This window comes from Cololabis saira, chromosome 5, assembly GCF_033807715.1.
Source record: "Cololabis saira isolate AMF1-May2022 chromosome 5, fColSai1.1, whole genome shotgun sequence".
Lineage (NCBI taxonomy): Eukaryota > Metazoa > Chordata > Actinopteri > Beloniformes > Belonidae > Cololabis > Cololabis saira.
This window is the reverse complement of record NC_084591.1, coordinates 30,071,483-30,091,557: the sequence shown is the minus strand read 5'-3', so window position 1 is coordinate 30,091,557 and position 20,075 is coordinate 30,071,483. Positions and strand designations below refer to the sequence as shown.

Below are 20,075 nucleotides of genomic sequence, written 5' to 3'. Positions count from 1 at the left end.
GGTGGGGTTGGGCAGTGCGGTTTACACTGTGGCGAATACAGGCTCCCAGAGGAACAGTAAGTGCTGAAATCAGCTCAGCTGTGTCCACCATTTGTCATTATCTAATGACAAATCCATGCACGTATAGGTGGCAGAGGGCTGTCACCAAATCACTGACAGATGGAAAACAGAAAAGAGATAGATAGATAGATAGATAGATAGATAGATGGATGGATGGATGGATGGATGGATGGATGGATGGATGGATGGATGGATGGATGGATGGATGGATGGATGGATGGATGGATGGATGGATGGATGGATGGATGGATGGATGGATGGATGGATGGATGGATGGATGGATGGATGGATGGATGGATGGATGGATGGATGGATGGATGGATGGATGGATGGATGGATAGATAGATAGATAGATAGATAGATAGATAGATAGATAGATAGATAGATAGATAGATAGATAGATAGATAGATAGATAGATAGATAGATAGATAGATAGATAGATAGATAGATAGATAGATAGATAGATAGACAGACAGACAGACAGACAGACAGACAGACAGACAGACAGACAGACAGACAGACAGACAGACAGACAGACAGACAGACAGACAGACAGACAGACAGACAGACAGACAGACAGACAGACAGACAGACAGACAGACAGACAGACAGACAGACAGACAGACAGACAGACAGACAGACAGACAGACAGATAGATAGATAGATAGATAGATAGATAGATAGATAGATAGATAGATAGATAGGGGGACAAGGACCCTAAACTGTAATATCTTTTAAAAAAGTGGAAAAAAAGAAAAGAGAATGATAGTGATGAGATAAAACAAATTGATAGACTTAAATGTAGGCATTAAAATGAATACAATTATCTGGAACAAAAGCGGCAGTTTTGTTATTCTGTCAATTACTGTGCATTATATGGGTCTTAATTTGATTAGAATGTGGCTAAGTCTGCACTCCAATATGATGCTAATTAAAACACGTCCCAGCTACTGTATGTAAACCGTTTGTTGGTAGACAGTACAAGAGCTAACATGCTTTCCTTGCATCATTTGTGCTTTAATGCAAGCATTTGCGCCAGTGCCCACATTCCTGTTCTTACAGTGCAAAAACACTGCCACCGACAACCAGATTTGCTTGAATTACAGACAAATACTGCATAGTGCCCTAAAAGGATGAAGTCTGCTTATTCTAAGAGTAAATCGTCATGCTCCTTTTCAGGAAGGACACAAAACACAGAATGATTCCATTGTGATGGATCTGAGATGGTTGTTGGGGTGAAGGACAACAGCAGAGCATGTTTCAGTGTGGACTGCAGCATGAAGCTTTGTGTCCAGCATACAATCCCTGATAGACATTTGGCATCAAGACCAGGTTTTAGTTTGTGTTTTAAAGGAAATATTCATACCATTTAAAAGAAGATTGCATTTTGTGCATATGACTAAATGTAAGCTTGTCCAAATGGTTGGTGTTTTTTAAAAGGTTAACAATAATGAGTAAAAATGTTTTTTATTTAGTTAAATCAGGGGAGACTTGGAATTAATGTGTCTGATTATTAGCGTTTGGAGTCCAATGACATTAAATTCAAATTCAAGCTGGAAGTGAGGCATGAGAAATTTTCTGTGATGATAACTGAGATGAGTCTCGGTAATTGAGGAACAAACGAGAAACAAAGACAACGTAAGGAAGCAAGGCAAGACAAGGCATCTTTATTTACATAGCATAATTCAACAACAAGGTGATTCAAAAGTGCTTAACAGAGACATTAAAATTAGGGCTGCAATGATTCCTTGAATTACTTGAGTAACTCGATTACAAAAAATGATTAAGGAATTTTATCTGCCTCAAAGCTTTGTTTAATTAAAAAATAAATTTAAAGCTCATATTCCACACAGCTTTTTTAGTGTGGCATAACGTGCTTACAGGTATGCGTCTATAAAGCGGAAGAAGAGGGTGGCGCTCTTTTCGTAACGTGTGTGAACAGTTTTGCTGTACAGACGCTGGGACCGTAAACTGTGACAGCGACGATGAGGAGCAAAGCGAAAGTAATAAGAGGAAAAGACAGAAGATGTCGAGGTGTGGGATAATTTTAAATTAAAAATTAAGGTCCCGGTCCACATCGTGTAAGACTTTTGTTCCAAGTCCCGGTCCATGGCCAAGCATTGCTTTTTAAACGTTGCACAATTTAAAAGGCAGTGTTTAAGAATGTTTTTCATTCATTCATTCATTCATTCATTATCTTACCCGCTTTATCCCTTGCAGGGTCACGGGGGTCTGCTGGAGCCTATCCCAGCTCATTTTAGGTGAGAGGCAGGGGTTACACACTGGACAGGTCACCAGTCCATCACAGGGCCACATATAGACACACAAACCATGCACACAATCACACTCACGGGCAATTTATAATCACCAATTAACCTAATATGCATGTTTTTGGACTGTGGGAGGAAGCCGGAGTACCCGGAGAAAACCCACGCAAGCACGGGGAGAACATGCAAACTCCACACAGAAAGGCCCTGCTGGGCCTGGGAGTCGAACCGGGGACCTTCTTGCTGTGAGGCAACAGTGCTAACCACTAAGCCACCGTGCTGCCCATAAGAATGTTTTTATTTCAGATAATGCCTTGTTTCACCTTGTACACACACACGGACATACAAACCTGCTCACTCACTTACATGCTCACCCCAGAGTTTTCAGGGACAAATAGGAGTCAGTTTTAGAGACCTGGGATGGTCGCTCTTTTTCTCTCTTTTAGATTCCAAATGTTTGTGTGCCCGCTGTGTTTTTTTCGTCTTTCAAAGTTGCAGCAGATGCCACCCCCCTATATCCCCCTCACTTTCTTGGTGAAATTAAAAAATAAATGAATAAAAATAACTAATATGTTTTATCTGATTTAAATTAAATGTCATCACATCGCAGATAAAACAAAAATAAAATAAAATGAATAAAAAGCACAATTTATTGGATGATTTAAAATTGAAACAAATAGGGAGAAAGAAAAAAAATACAGTAGTTAAAATATGATAAAATTTTGAAAATCAAGTTTAAGGTATCACTGCAGATTTGGAGCTTTATCCAAATGTAGCTGAGAACAGAGGTGTGTGTTCAACCTGGATTTAAATACACTGATTGATTCGGCTGATCTGAGAGATTCTGGGAGTTTGTTCCAGACATGTGGAGCTTAAAAGCTGAATGCAGCTTCTCCATGTCTGGTTCTGACTCAGGTCCCTGGTCACTGATGTATTCTGGTCCTAGACCATTCAGAGCTTCATAAACCAGTTCAGGACTTTAAAGTCTATCCTCAAATGGGCAGGCAGCCAGTGTAAAGACCTCACAGCTGGACTGATGTGGTCCACTTTTTTGGTCTTAGTGAGGATGAGCTGCAGTTGTCTAACTGACTTTTTAGGTAAACCTGTAAAGATGTGACAATAATCAAGCCTACTAAAGATGAATGCAAGGACTGTTTTTTCCATGTCCTGCTAAGACATCCAATCTTTTGTCCTTTTATAATCTTAAGATAAATTAAAGCTGCAAGCAGCGATGAACGGGCCCTCGCTCCCTTGTGCACGTTCAGGTGTGCTGCAGTGGAAGCGCTTGTATGACTTGCATGTAGTCTTCAGGCCTGGACATTTAGCGGATGACACCACCCACGACTCTTATGGCAGAAAATAGGGACTATCAAATATCGACCAATCAGAAGAAGGGGCGGGGCTAATTTATGCCAATGAAGGTCAAGTACTCAAAACCGAGTCAGATGACACCACCCACGAGTCTCTATGTCAAACCATTCAAAAGTTATAGCAGAAAAAATGGGTCTGTATGGGGTGTGTAGATGAAGTTTGAGATTGCAGCAATGCAGAGTCCGGTGCTTAGTTGACTAGGCTAGTTGACTAGTTGTGACTAGTTGTGGTTGTGGTAGATAGAAAAAAAAAATTATAAATAAATGAAGGTCAAGTACTCAATACCGAGTCTGATGACACCACCCACATGTCTTTATTGCAACCCGTTCAAAAGTTATGGCAGAGAATAGGGACTATCAAATATTGACCAATCAGAAGAAGGGGCGGGGCTATCCATCCATCCATTATCTATACCCGCTTCATCCCTTGCGGGGTCACGGGGGTCTGCTGGAGCCTATCCCAGCTCATTTCAGGTGAGAGGCAGGGGTTACACCCTGGACAGGTCACCAGTCCATCACAGGGCCACATATAAACACACAAACTATGCTCACAACCACACTCACGCTCACACCTACGGGCAATTTAGAATCACCAATTAACCTAATATGCATGTTTTTGGACTGTGGGAGGAAGCCGGATTACCCGGAGAAAACCCATTAATGGAAACCATGAAATATCAAATTTATCGCCAGGCCTGGCTTGCGTGCAAAATTTGGTGACTTTTGGGGAACTATCAAATATGGACCAATCCGATGAAGAGGGGAGCATGCTTTTTGGCGTCTAGCGTCGCCACAGTAACGCTTTTGACTGAGAAAAGTAATGCACGTCGTTGCAGGATGGAGACGCACATTTTGATGTATAACACACCTGGGTGCACGTTACGGTGCACCCAGGCCTGGCTTGCGTGCAAAATTTGGTGACTTTTGGGGCATGTTTAGAGGGGCAAAAAGGCCCTCATTTCGTTGGAAAAATAAAATCGACAAAAAAAACGAGGATAAAAAAATTCCTACAGATACAATAGAGCCGTTAATGTGTTTTTCCAAATTCAGGTCTGAGTCAATCACTACACCCAGATTTCCGGCCTAGTTGGTAGTTTTTATGTGTATTGAAGCTCTAAGGTGACTTGTAATCATTTCTCTTTGGCTGCAAAGACAATTACCTCAGTTTTTTTTGTTTAACTGGAGGAAGTTGTCATTAGCCAGTCATTAGTCTCCTCAATGCATTTACCATGAGCCTGTACAGGGCTTCTGTTGCCATGGTGACATTGTAATAAATATCTCAGCTAGTAGTAGTTTATTTTGTTGTTCTTTATAATCTGTGCCAGTGGGAGCATGCAGATGTTAAACAGCAGAGATCCAAGGATGGAACCTTGAGATACACCACATGTAATTATTTTCTGCTCAGATATAAAGTTACTTATTGACACAAAATACTTTGTGTACTTTGTGTACTCGCCGATACCGAGTACCGATATGACACTTCTACCACAAAAATAACTAGGCTAAAAATGCAATGAATTGGAAGAAAAGGTTTTATTTGCAACAATATCCGTGGCCCAGTCGCACTGGGAGCGTGCACCCGCCCCCCCCCGGCCACGCGTCGCACCGACAGCCCGCAGTCTGCCTTGCTTCTGTCGTCGTCCCTTATTTTGAATGTCCACACTGCTGACATCCCGCTTGCATTAATTGTCGCCATCTTGCCTGAAATGGCACTGCCAGTCTCACTCTACGTGGTATCGGAGAATTTTTGCGAGTACGAGTATATCAGAATTAGAATCAGAATCAGAAAAAGCTTTATTGCCAGGTCAGACATAAATCAGACGAGAGAACTTGACTCCAGTTTACACCAATGGCACCATTAATACGGACGCCATATGAGAGCAGTATCGGCCCTGATACCGATACCAGTATCGGTATCAGGGCATCCCTAGTTACGAAGATACCTGCCCAGTTCTACAGTCATTTTAGTGATATATTATGGTCAACTGTTTAAAAGTGCAGGAGAAAATAACATTGTTTTTGCTCTTAGTTTCTCTCAAACCAGTCTTTTCATTAGAAATTTTTGATGAGAGAATATTATGCTATTAATTGGCCTCTGGAATAGATTCAGTCTCTGCTGGAGTCTTAGGTTTAGTGTATAGAAACTAGCTGTACAAAAGGTCATAAGATCCCCTGTCACACTTATCTAATATGACATAACTCCATAAATAAGCTTATCGAATAAGAAAAACTAAATCTCAATAATGGCACAAATGTGCTGTTCAAAGGAAGGCAAATACTCAAAAGATTACATTTAAAGGCAGAGGGTTACTCAGGAAAAGGGTGAGAGACACATAAGGAGAATTTGGTCAGAACAGATGAGCAAATTATCAATGTGGGATTTTTCCTTCAAACATTTCCTAATAACATATGAAAGCCTTTCAAAATCCAGACATGAAAAAAAGCAATACATGCTATGTCATGTATAATGTAGGCCATACAACACACTAGACTGATAAGCATGTGCAATACAAATCAGTGTGTGTGTGATTTTTAACTGGAGAACCGAACTGAGAATAAAACACAAGTGAGATCACAATGAGAAAAAGAGATCTAAGGAACAAGAGCAGGCAAAGAATAAAGTAAGAAGCATATGGCTGAGAAATGCTAAACTTTGAGTGGGATAAAAAGGAGTAAAAATTCAGATTAAAAGGGAAGGTTTGCAAAAATGAGTTTGACATGTGAGCAAAGCAGGTGAGAGACACATGAAGGGGAATACGAGAGGCAAAGTGTAGTATTTATTATTCATTTCATTTTCTGGTGATGGACATTATGGTGAGTCACAAGGAGTGTCGTAATCCAGAAAAAGAGAAATGCTGTAGCTGAATGGGCAAACTGAGAAATTTGCATAATTTCCTCCCAGTTCTGTTTTTAGATTGCCCTCATTTGGTTTTTCCTCAAGAAATGAAAAACAGACTTTAAATGGAGTTCCATTTGAAACAAGAACATATTGATAGATTCACTGTTTAAATTCATGACCTTTACAATGGCACTGCTTTCTTACAATTGCAGCCAGCAGCACATGCTGTATGTATACTTAAAGTCTAAAAATTAAAGATTTTTTTTTTTGTTGTTTTTCTTTCTGATGACCTTTCAATGAAATATCCACCCATTTTCTAGACCTCAGTTTACATTCGTGGGACTGAAGCCTATCTTGGCTATCGTCAGGAACAAGAAAGTACACCTTGTACAGGTGCCGCTCACAGTCATTATAACAGCTAACTGTAGAATTAACTGAAACAATAAAAGTAATACATTTTATAATATCTGTCATTTATAGACCACTTCAACTACAGTATGCTCTGTGAAAAAGTAAGATTGAGTCTGACTCCACTATCTACATTGTTTTCTTGTTACTATTTAATGGATACTAGAATCTTTATACACATATATGGATTTGATATTGACTTGGTGACACTACACAGCCCACTGGGAAGTAGTCCATGAGAAAATGATTACACTTTTGTTGTGATGTTCAATTTTATGAATGTAAATAAAAGTCAATTTCAGCAACAGTGGGATTCTATTTCTATACTTAATTTTTACAAATTATTTATTTTTTGTCAGCTTATTTAAAAAGTATGTGATACTTTATTATTAGGATTTTCTTAAAGAGAATAATCATGATTATTAGAAGTAGTAGTAGTAGTAAAAACAATAATTTTATAAGCCTTACTAAACAACATATTTAAGGGGAAAAACAACACGAAAAAGAGACAAACCCTCTGGCAGGTATTGATGAATGAGGTCCATTACTGTCTGTTGTAAACTCTGTACCAGCAGCACAATGCTGTCAGCCATGAAAAATCCAAGATCTAATTTACTGAAGAATCTGAAACAACAGCACAGCAGTTTTATGAAGCTTGACTTAAAAACAATGAGAAAAAAGACAGAAGTACATTTCAAAGCAAGACGTGGTGGTAGACAAACAACCGTTCCCCTGCCCGTGTGGCATATGTAACTAAAAGCCTACAAAATCTGATTCCTGGTTGTTTACACAGTAAAATAATGCAAACCAAAGTGAATTAAATATGTAATACTGTATGAAATATTCATGGTCTGTATAACTTTGAAGAATCCCAGTTTGCTTCATTCCATTTACCTAAAAAAGAAAAGAAAATTCTGATTTGGTCAGCCATAGTTGTTCACCGACACAAAGAGCAAACAGTTGGTTATGTTGAGACAAAAAAAAAACAACAAACAACCTCCTACACTGGAGGCAGAGTAACTAAACACCATGCTGCATGGCTTACTGTACATGCAACACTATGCAAAGCCATAACCAAAGCCAACTAAGACTTCCAAATGTTAAGTACTTCAATCTACCGTTTCATTTAAAAAGCCTAATTGTGAGCAGCCATCCTCAGCAGGCCAGAGAGAAATTATATTTATTCATGGTTAAAATCATTTTAAATTCTGAATTGCTGCACGTCATGGATTAAAGTCGCAACTTCACCCTCTCACTCACTCCCCCAATCAGTCAGTCAATCTGGAATTGATACATTTACCGAAGACCAAATCGGTCATTGTTAGCCTCCGAGTCAACCGCTCAGTCATTCACGGACGTTGAATAATCACTGAACAAGATTAAATCAGAGTTTCTTGTTGATAAACAAACTGAGCTGGATGACCTACTCTTTCATTTGCAGTCTAAACCAATCAAGTCTGCAACATTGTTCCTCATCAATAAACCCTGTGAAGCACTCCTGGGTCCCACCAGGTGTAGAAGAACTGTGACCTGGCTACACAGCAGTTTGACCTCAGTGTGATCTCAGGTCCCACGTCGCGATGAAGAGAGTCCACATGGGATTCCAGAGAGCTGGTGAAATCTCCTCAGGATGAATGAGATTTCGTTGTACAAGTATGCGTCCTCTCATGGTGTTTTATTTAAAAGATTTACTGGATTCTATTCCATTTTTGTATCCAACTTCCTACCACTGATGTGCCTCCGATGTGTGAACTGATGGGTTGGCTATGGTTGAATGCCAAAACAGACCTTTTCCTAAATCTTTAGTTGAGCAGCTTGGATGCTTGTAGGACACTTGTGAGGCGTGCCAGGCTTCTTTTGGGGGGATTATTGTCATCGACTAGAACGGCTGCAATTCCGTCGGCTTACCTGGTGCAGCCTGACCACGGTGCCCGGTAGGACCCAAGCGTACACACATGCTGGAAGCTTGTATGTGGGCTGGGAACCCTGACCGGGAGCTGCTGAGACTCTCCACGGATCTGCATGAAATGAAAGGAATGAAAGGGACCAAAGACGTGGGTGTGAACTAATTGTTCATATTCCTCGGAATTAGCTCATCCAAATCATTTCTTTGTAAATGAGAGTCCCAGGAATGAGAGATGGTGTCAGGACTCGGAAGAGTAGGACCCAGATGCAGGAGACTGAGGTGGCAGGATTCCCAAAAATGTGGTTTATTGAACAAAACAGGCTACTGAGAATGAATTACAAAAAGAAACAAAAGCCTAGACTTGACAAAAAAAAAAAAAAAAAAACATAACATGAGCCATGGTGGAAAAAACAGTACGGATCAGCAGAGAGCAAGGGAAAGACAAGAGAAGATATACACAGAAGGCTTGATGAGACACAGGTGCAAACAATAAGGGCAAATGGGAACAAGGGAAGTCAAGACAAAACTTCAACACAAGGACAGGAACCTAACTACAAAAACCGTGACAAAACCCAAAACTGACAGATGGTGATGATGTTGGCACTTTGTGTAGGTTTTTATGAATGCTCAGGACATGAAAGTGATTTATATTATATATTTTGTGAAATTTAGTTGATTACAACAAAATCTGAAATCCAACTCTTTTGAAAAAAAAGCTAACCAAAATATTAAAGTATTCAAGGTTTTGAAGCCTCACACAGAAAAATCCAATACATAACTCAGTTAAACAACTTCTGAACACACACAAGTCTATTTCCACCCACAGAAACGATTTTCTACCCAGCTCTCTGGAATCCCATGTGGACTCTCTTCATCGCGATGTACAAAATCACACAAAAGACTTGTCATCAGGCAGCAGCTCCAAGCCATGCAAGAGAGTGCAGCTACCCCATTCCACTCCTCATTCGGCTCAATGCAAGGGATGGTAAGCGGATTTACAGTACGATATCAGCACTAAGCAGAGTGTTCATTACAGGTATCAGGAGAGGAGGCTGATAATAGTTAAGAAAGGAAAATGCTGACATGCTTTCAGTAAACGGATGTATTATGAAGGCCAGATTATAGCATCGTGTTAAACACAGGCAATGGTTGAATAAAAGGAGGAAGAGAAGAATTAGGGATGCACATCAAAATATGTCTGAATCTGCATTTTTCCAGAGCCACGTTGCTGTACTTTTGTTATAATGTTATCATGGAAATCACAACTATGACACCTCTTTTATGTTCACAGAAACTGCAACATTATAAATAAAACTATATAATATGTACTGCATACACAAAATGTAATCAAAAACTTCAAGCTTTCTGTATCATATGGGAGGGAGCACTTATTGTGTAAAATCGACCACAAGGCTCTCTTGAAGAAGCCATCAGCATCATAGCGCTTTCCTGCAAGAATCTTGCACTCGATTACTTTTTAGCTTCATTGGCTGGCAGCTGCATCTGCTATGATCTCTCAGGTGTGCTTACACACAGAGCAAATGCTCTCTCTCTGAGAAGAGATAAGCAGGATTGTTCTATGCTCCTACTCACAAGCTAAAAACACACTTTTGAAGAGACACACAGGCTAAAAGTGAAATGGTACAATCATTTCTTCAGTGTGGCTACCCACAAAGATACATGGGCCTAAAGTTGATCACTTTATTGCTCACTTGAGATGTGTGTGTGTGTGTGTGTGTGTGTGTGTGTGTGTGTGTGTGTGTGTGTGTGTGAGAGAGAGAAAGAAAGAAAGAAAGAAAGAAAGAAAGAAAGAAAGAAAGAAAGAAAGAAAGAAAGAAAGAAAGAAAGAAAGAAAGAAAGAAAGAAAGAAAGAAAGAAAGAAAGAAAGAAAGAAAGAAAGAAAGAAATGAAAACAAAGGCGCTGCTGCTATATTTTTCTTTAATGTTTAATGTTGTAATTTCCTAACGTTATGGCATCATCCAGAAAAGCCTTACCCTTCCTTTAAAGTTATCATTATTATTTGTCGTCATAATTTGAATACAGCCGAAAAGGGAGAGCAGGCTTGATTGACAGAAATGCATGAAATAAGTACAACTTCAATTCACACAGACTGCGAAATGGTCCACAATTAAATACCACACTTCCAACTTGTCTAGCTTCAATTCCTGCTCAACAATGTGTTTCTTACTCATAGCTACACTCATTCATATGATATACACATATAATATGGGGTGCTTTCCTTCTACAATCATACAAGGTTCAGTGTCTCTTGCCCAAGGACACTTTGACACTTGGTGGTCGTCCTTGCAACTTCATGCCTCTCTGCAATTTGTGCATAATATGGTCAAGGGTAGATTTCTATCATGTAGGAAGATCTTGTCTTCCCCTGGTGGTGTTGAGGATTTCTACTGGTGATCGATTACTAGATTAACGAATCCCATCTCAGACGGGTGTTGACTCCTTCAACTCTTTGTGAAGGCTGAAGATTTTCCCAGTTATTTTGAGCTGCAAACCATATATTTTGCTTGATGAGGTAGACTTGATATTTGTTTACTTTTCCATGCACAGTAAATTCCCACATATAAAAAAGTCAATGCTCTTTCGATTCAAAGATTTTACATGTCAGTCTTTTTTTTTAAAGCAGTACTTAGAAGGTCTTTAAATCTGTACAACCTGAAATAAACCACCATGTACTTCATATCATACAAAGTTGGTTTTCATTTAAACAAAAGCTGAAGTGCAGAATCAGTTACTTCAGTCTCCCAAATCGTTTTGAAAGAAGTTTAGGTCCACTGCCTTACTTTATTTGAGTTTGTCAGGTTTTGTTAATGTACAGCTCTTAATGTTTTTTTTTCCTGACTTTGGGGTCAGGTAGTGTGTGTTAAAGTCAGGGAGACAGAGGTAAAGAGGGGAGACTGAGAGATAACTACATAGAAAGTGAAGGCTTTTCTTTGGGAAAACTCTATTTCTCTGTTCTAGGAGAGGGAGGCTGTCTGAAGAGGTTATTTATTTTTTATCTGAAGATGGAAACTGAAGAGCAGGAGGGAGAATCCCAATGGAATTACTGACTGGAGATGTACCCTCCCGGGGCTACTGTCTCTCTTTTCTTTTTTTTCCCTCCCACTCCTGCTCACTTTCCATCTTCTACCTTTCTGATCTTCACCATAGAGCTGCCACTGGCTCCCTGGGAAAAGTGGAAAGGGAATAGAATAATAATAATAAAAAAATCCTCATTCGCAATACCATCTTTGTCTGGCTCGCAGTCAAACTCTATTTATCCCACACTCCTGTGGTCTACAGAGCTCAGCTTGGCTTTGCTGATCTGTAGCAAGCTGAGCTGAGAGGTTCATCAGGCTCCTCCCAAGCTTCTCCTTCTCTACGTAGGAAGCAGAGCTTTTATCCCAGCCCTCCTCATTAACAGCATTCCCACTACACCCCAGAGTCATTAAAAGAGCTTCTTGTCCTCCCTCAACCCCTCTGTTGCTTTCCTGTTATCATTCAGTTTCTCTACTCAGATTAACCTTGGGTGCGACCATCTTGGATGACACCTCTTCTCCACAAGGACCAGAGTAAGTTATTGGGATCTGAGAAGTAGGGCTACATAATCTTCATAAAGCCACAGCTATATAGCCTTTTCCATGCATCCCGGTGTTGTCATGGGAGCCAATGAAAGGCTTTGCTTCTGCTCTCAGTTTCTGTTGATGAACAAAGTTGTCAAGTACAGTATTACATTCAGGCCATTTGGGAAGTTCCCCATAGCTGGAAAAAGTCAAGATACTAAAAATAAGACTGCTGTACAAAGTATGCCAGGGAGCTCATATTTTCAGACCAATCTAAGACAGTTCATTCCCCATTCCACCATCAGGGAAAGGTTCCAGGCTTTATGGCAGTGCAGGTTTTGAAGAAGTACATAATTAAGATGACAGTGTCGCAACAGTAAAGTGTTCCTCAGCAACAGAGCTTGCCTTTGTGAAATCTCACATGGCAAGAGTGTGGCACCCCAGTAGTTTTCCATTTCTCTATCTCAGTCTGGTCTATAGCAGAAAGTAGTTCACAATAAAGACTAAAGCTGTGTAATGAATAAGACTGCCTGACTGGTTTTCACCTTACTATCGTGAGAAACAGGGTGCTAGTCACTATATAGTTACACCATTGTTACGCATTTTGATTTGAATTATTTTGTTATAAAGAGGGGTAAAGAATGATGTCACTTTAATGAGACTATGAGATTAACATCCATCCAACCAATGTTTTCCACAATCTTTTCACTTTTATACCTACGGTCAATAGTTAGGAGTTAACGTTTAAAATAATGGTTAGGATTAGATATTTCACTGGTTACTGGTTAGAAAGTGCATACATGCTTACTGGTTACACATATTGATATTCATGTACATTTGTGTACCACAATATCAGACGTCAGCTAAGAGTTATGTTGTCATCTCACAAATTTCTTCCCATAGGTTATGGGCCCACATACCAATTATAACATGTTTTCTTGTGATACTGGGCAGCAAAAAAAACAACACAGTCGTCTACATTTCTGTGGAGGCAGAGAAAAAGAGTGTGAGATGGAGGGGTGGGTGGGGGGATTGCTACACATGTGGAAAGGGGCTTGTATAGAAACACACTTCATTATATCTCAAATAGAAACAAGCTGAGGCTCTGCTAATCTTCCTCACAACAGTAACCAGAAAATGGACTCGGCTTTCACTGCCTCTCTAAGCCCCGTGTTAACAATAGATGTGGAAGAAATCAAATTTGCACCCTCCCTTTCCCCCCACACAGCAACCTCCTTCACTTCTTTCCCCTTTTCTTGTCTGTTCCTACCTTTGCCTCTCTCCTTCCCTTCTACGTCCCTTTGAATTCCATCCCCCACCCAGTTGACTTCATTGGTTGGAGAGGAAGAATGCTGAGGATGCAGGACGAGAGAGAAACCAGCATCAATTAGATTCTAAAGTGCACTTTATTTATTTATTTATTTATTTATTTATTTTGTCACCCATGCCAAATTGAATTACGCTATAAATAAAAAAGTGCAATGGGAAACCAATGAACTTTAATTATCAAAGCAGAACCTCCGCATGGGTCATTGTTCACCACTCTGGGGTGACTGAGTCCTCGTGCACTGCACATGCGCTGGTATAGGAACGCTATTTTGACCCAGAGTACTGTGTTTGATGATTAAACCTGTTTGGTCTGATATCACTGTTATTATAGTGTATAACAGTGGTCCTCACTCCTGGTCCTCAAGAGCCGCTGTCCTGCATGTTTTTGATGTTTCCCTACATCAACACACCTGATTCTAATTAGTGGTCATCACCAATCTTTCCTCCCGGTCTGCACAGTTCTGTTGGTGACACAGTCATCTGTATCAGGGTTTACTGTAGCAGGGAAACATCAAAAACATGCAGGACAGCAGCTCTTGAGGACCAGGAGTGAGGACCACTGGTGTATAATAATAGTATTCACATTAGTCTGAACTTGTCCTTCAGTCACCTTAGGATGCTGATGCTTATTCACAGAAATCAAGTGATACTCTAAAATCTTTAAAAGCAAATCAGTGTTTAACAATGTATGATATCACAGGAAAACAAGTCAGACATGTTCAAAGTCTTTTCATTCTTGTTTTCATGTGTGCCTGTGCGCTTATGTTCTTTTTTTTATTCATTAGCATACAAACTGTGTGCAACAAAAGAGATCAAATCATTTCGATAATCCAGCAAAGAACCCAAGAGACACAGTAGGAAACAAATTAAACATGATAACTAAGCTTGTACTTCCCTGATGATGTTGCTGTGTTGGAAAGCAAGCAAGACACTGGAGGGAGAGAAACATTCCCAGAAATGAGCAGATTCTCATTTATTTCATCATTTATGTGTTTTTGTCTTTCTTCTGGGAGGAGGGCCAGGCATGGCACCGTTGTCTTGTATTATAAAAGTTTTAATGTACATCCATATTTAATTTTCAGTGTCTTTATTAAAATAAAAGAGAGTGCACTGATTCCGTTAGATGTAGTGAATTAATTATTGCCCGATCATTTAGCATTCTTTAATCATGAGCATCAGCCATAAAAGCATAAAATAAAAACATTTTGGTCAACCTCAAAATAATATGTAGAAGAAAAAAGCAAGATTCAGAACAAACTAACTCTTTAAGTTAAAGTCAGTATTAAGTGCACTGTAAAAACAGGCCCACTCGAAATGAGCCTCACATTCCAATAATCTAGTCAAAATTAGAGATGCACCGATCGATCTACAACCAATCGGTATCGGCCGATAGTGCCCCTATTGGTTTTGATCGGTGTTCTCAAAATAATTGTTCAAAGCAGGCCGATCCGATGACGTTTACAACAAACGCGCGTGCATTCCCACATCTCAGACCCAGATGTCCCAGGGAGGCGCGGCAGTCTCTACAGATCATCAACACTGAAAATGGCGTCGCTGGTATGGGAGTTTTACAATCTCCCAAGAGGACAACCAATTTGCAGTTTTCAAAGTGTGTGCAAAGGAAATACCCCGAGGATGAATGTTATAAAAGAATTTCAACACAACGAAGCTGATAGGACATTTGAAAGTTTCTCACACAAAATAGTATATTGAGACTTCAAAGTTGGCTGCCGCTAAGGCAGAGAAAGAAAAGGAGCGTGCAGCAATGCAGCTAACTCACCCGTAACAGAGACCTATAAATGACAGCATCAACAGCGAAAAAAATAAAGAACTACATCGTAAGGTAATTAATTCATAAGTCTTGATCATCAGCCGGTTTCTATTGTAGAAGACATTGGGTTTAAACGCTTCGTTAGCTGCTTGGATCCGCGGTGCACGCTGCAGATTTGTGAATATTTTACTGATGAATGTCCGCCAGAGTTATACCAGACTATATACAGTCTAAAGACTTGTGCAGGACGATAATCGTGTCAGTCGGCTTCACGACTGACATTTGGAGCTCTAGTGTGAAGAGTTGTGTTTCACTCACAAGAGTTTTCTCACACGTGGCGGATGCTATCGCTAAAGCTCTCACAAAGCTTATTAATTCATAACTAATATTTTTTTTTAAGATTGAATTCCTTTTTCCACAGCAAAAACTAAGGTTTATTGTTAACAACTTTTATCAACTCTAAGAGAATGAAATATCTGCCGTTGTCTGTGTTGGTGCACTGCACATGTTGTACACACATTTATTACCACAAGAAAGCTTTGTAGTAAGCTACACTTACTCTTTGTAAGCAAGTCCAAGTCATCTCTAAGAGTCTCTAGAGGGTGAAATATTGCATATTGCCTCAGCCTGAAATAAAACAGTCAATTCAAGATACTTTCTCATCGCCTAATTTTTATACCTCATAATACTGCCAGGGTTTTGATATTTCCCCCAGTTTGTGTTTTCAGTTCTGTCCGTCCTGTTTCCCATCTGCCCTGATTGTCCGCACCTGTGTCTTGTTATCCCCTGTGTATATCTGGTCTTGTCTTTCCCTGCTCCCTGCTGGTCCGTACTGTTTCCACCCTCTGTGTTGTCCTGTCATGCTCTTAGATTTTTGTTGTCGTGTTTTTGGTCAACCCTGCTCTGCAGCGCTTTTGGTTTTGGTTTTTGTTTAATAAATCCTGCTTTTGCAACTCCTGCCTCCTGCTCTCCTGCGTTTGGGTTCTCAACAACCACACCTTGTGACAAATACAATGTCAATGTTGTGTACATGAGTCAACAATATTGACAAATTTATGGATTTCACGCTGTGATCGGTGATCGGCAATATCGGGGTTGGCAGATACTGATTTTGGGGATCGGTTATCGATGATCGGCCCTTAAAATCCTGATCGGTGCATCTCTAGTCAAAATGTTCTTATTTTAAGCACAACTCTCTTTGCCATTGTAGTAAAAAATATTTTATTGACTAGGATTCTTAAAACTAACAAAACCGTCTAAAATAGTATTCTAATTTTCTTGAAACAAACAAAACCAATAAAAACAATTTAAAGTACATGTCAGTTGATGTTCCAGTTTCTTATTTTTCCATGTAAAATCTATACTGTTCTAAAAGCAGACCGTCTTAAAACAGTGGTTTAACATTGCACATATAAGTAACAATTTGAAAAGGTAGCTTCTAAAATCTTAAAGCACACATCATCCAACAGTGGATCACAGGATTTTTGAGCCTATGTGCAACATGGAAACTATAACCTGATTTTTTTACTTGTATGTTGCCCTCATCAACTGGAACTTATTCCGGCATTCCTGTCTCTTGTGTGTCGATGACCTCTGGTAGGAATGCAAATGAGGGAGATGTTTGTGTGTGAAGAAAAACAATATACATATATTCATGAAGATTGACTTGTACTGTATGCTTTTTAATAAGGGAAAATAATGATGAAGGGTCATTGAATTCAATTTGTATCCAAATTTACAGTTGTATAGCCAAACAAAGCTCTGCATACAATGCATGAGTTGCATGTGGGCGACAAGACACAATCTTTTGAAGAGAGATAAAGAGTGGAGTCCAGTGGTTCACTCCACACACAGCACACACATTCCCACACCTCCACTCCGTACCCCAGAACACTTCACTGCTACATCAACACATTTTTCAATTATGTGAATTCTGATTTTCAATTTGTGACATAATGTTTTGGCTTTTCTGACTATTCCTCTAAGAAGAGTCACATAGATAAACATTTCTTGCTGAGTCTTGCAAGACCGACTGTGATGAGATATACAATTATTCTCTGTAATAACTCGAAGAAACTTAAAAATACATTAAAATAAGTACACATCACTGGTAGAGCTGGGTATCATCACTGACCTCCCGATACGATACGATTCCGATACACTAGGTCCCAAAACGATACGATTTCCGATACGATACGATTTGATACGATATCGATATTCTGGTTACAATAAGGGAATAACATGATCCTTCCACGCGCCACGTCCGGCCAGAGAAACCCCACCCTGCCTGGTGAAAAGAAGCAGCCTGCTCACTCCTCAGGATAAGGAGGAGACTTGAGCTCAGTGCAGGGCCTCCCGGGGTTGGTAGATGGAGCAATGCCCAGGACTGACTTAGGTAGGAGCACTGGTTGATAAAATGGGGGAAAAAAATCGGGATTTAAAAAAAAAAAAAAAAAAAAAAATTTTTTTTTTTTTTTTTTTAAATCGATACTTGGATTTATGTATCGATAATCGTTCCTACACATGCATATCGATAAAATATCGATATATCGATATTTTTAACCCACCCCTAATCACTGGTAGAGTGAGGTCACTGTAAAAAAAATAATCAGTGAACATGAAGTGATTTAGATAACGCTACCCTCCCCAAACACATTCTCACAAAAACATATCTCTATTTTCCTTTTTGAAACAGGTCAGTTATACAATTGAATTATGGTGAATCATTACGCATTAGTGGTATCCCCTGATGGTTTATATAACCAGAGTTTAATAATAAGACAAGTGCACAACTGTTCTCCCAAAATACCACAGGTGCGAAGACACAGTACCATGGTTTATGGTTCTGTTTTGGGAAAAATGTTGTCACAGAGCAATGCCGAACAAAATGGAAAGAGACAAAGCAAGAGTGAGGAAAGGCGAAGTGAACAGAAGAGTAAAACCCCCTTGCTACTGTACATGTCTCCCACTCAGATTTTTGAGTGTCTCAGCCTCTGAGTTTTACTGATGCATTCTCTCAAGAGCTTGCACATTTAATTTGGTACCAATAAACCATGGATCAAAACAAAAGAGTTATACAGATTTGTTTTGGATTCGCTCACAAGACAGAGTGAAGTGAAACCCCACAACAGCTCAAAACTGCTTTTACGCGAAAGCATTGTTAGTGTTATTTTAACCAGTAATGAATTACTGCATATGTGAAGAATCTCAGCAAACACATCCAAATGTACACCAAATGTGTCTCTTTGTCATTGCAGTATGCCAACTAAATTGAAAGAAGTAATATATTACAGAACACAAGAACTGTAACACAAAAACTTAGAGAGGACATCAGATGGCCATTTCCTGCCATTTTGTCTTGTCTAAGGTATATACACTGGCTCTGCACCCATAATATCTACAAACAGTTTACATTTACTGTAGTGATAAAAAAAGAAGAAAAAATATCACCAGTAAGGCTTCTTTCTTAAATTCTTAGATTATGTTTTCTAACTGGTAAATGTCTGGTGGTTCTTGAGTGTGTGTGTGTGAGTGTGAGTGTGAGTGTGAGTGTGAGTGTGTGTGTGTGTGTGTGTGTGTGTGTGTGTGTGTGCGTGCGTACTTGCGTGTGTGTGAGGGGGCTCTCCAACCACAAAGCTCCAAACCAAGGTACGATCAATAAAACTTTGAGAGATTACTTAGGTTTTCAGCAATGACATGTCCAGAAATCCAGCCAAACGCTTTCAAACCAGAAGCGGAGCCGGAGTATGAAAGTCATCAACCACAGGAATCACACAACAATGATTACATGCCGACATTATTTGGGGGGTGACCATGGAAGCAATCCTGATAGATCTGGATTCCTAAAGCTTTAGTTTTCCTGGATAGCTTTAGCTGCGTGGTGAAAAGGAAAGAAAAAAAAATGTGTTCCTCTCCTGATAGGAACCACAGACACAGTCTGATTGCAGTACACAACACCTTCATTCATTTGTTTTCTTTACCTGACTCAATCTGATTCAGGGTTACAGGGGGTGTGGGAGATTATCCCGGTCATTACTAGCCATGCCACACAGAGACAAAAACCATAATTATTCACACTTTTCAGAATCACCAATCAACATAATATGCATGTTTTTGGTCTGTGGGAGGGACCGGGCTACCAGGAGAAAACCCACACAAGCATGCAGAGAACACAAACTCCACAACGAGACTCCAGCAGGGATGTGAACCAGTACCTTCACCGTTGCTTCACAGCACTAAACACAAATTTGGGATTTGACACAGATACTCCTTCGCTAATTATCCGAATACCCTCTTTTTAAAATAAGATTCCAGTAAGATCTAATGTGAACACAATTTAACAGTTTCTACTTTTATGTAGAAATTCTGACAAACTTGGCAACATTAAACCTTCAGTCTTGGCAAATTGCTGGCAGACAAATTACAGGGCTTCAGCTGGAGGCGAACAAAAGCCCAACTGAGGGACATGCTCAGCTGGCAGACATTTAACTTTAGCTGGAGACCCTGGGAGTGACTGAGGGTGTGTGTGTGGGTGAGTGTGGAAGAGGAAAGAGGGAGACAGAG

General features: G+C 39.8%; 1 protein-coding gene across 4 annotated transcripts in view; it reads right to left on the bottom strand.

Moving 5' to 3' along the window:
- The window catches only part of lrrc4ca (leucine rich repeat containing 4C, genome duplicate a), a 93,973-nt gene that overhangs the window by 39,524 nt on the left and 34,374 nt on the right, over nucleotides 1–20,075 (bottom strand). The window contains exon 2 of one of the 4 annotated variants that reach the window (XM_061721502.1): nucleotides 13,683–13,764. The exons of the other annotated variants lie outside the window; for them this stretch is intronic. The gene's annotated coding sequence lies outside the window, so the exon portion shown is untranslated. The remainder of the gene's footprint in view (nucleotides 1–13,682; nucleotides 13,765–20,075) is intronic. 4 annotated transcript variants of the gene reach the window in all.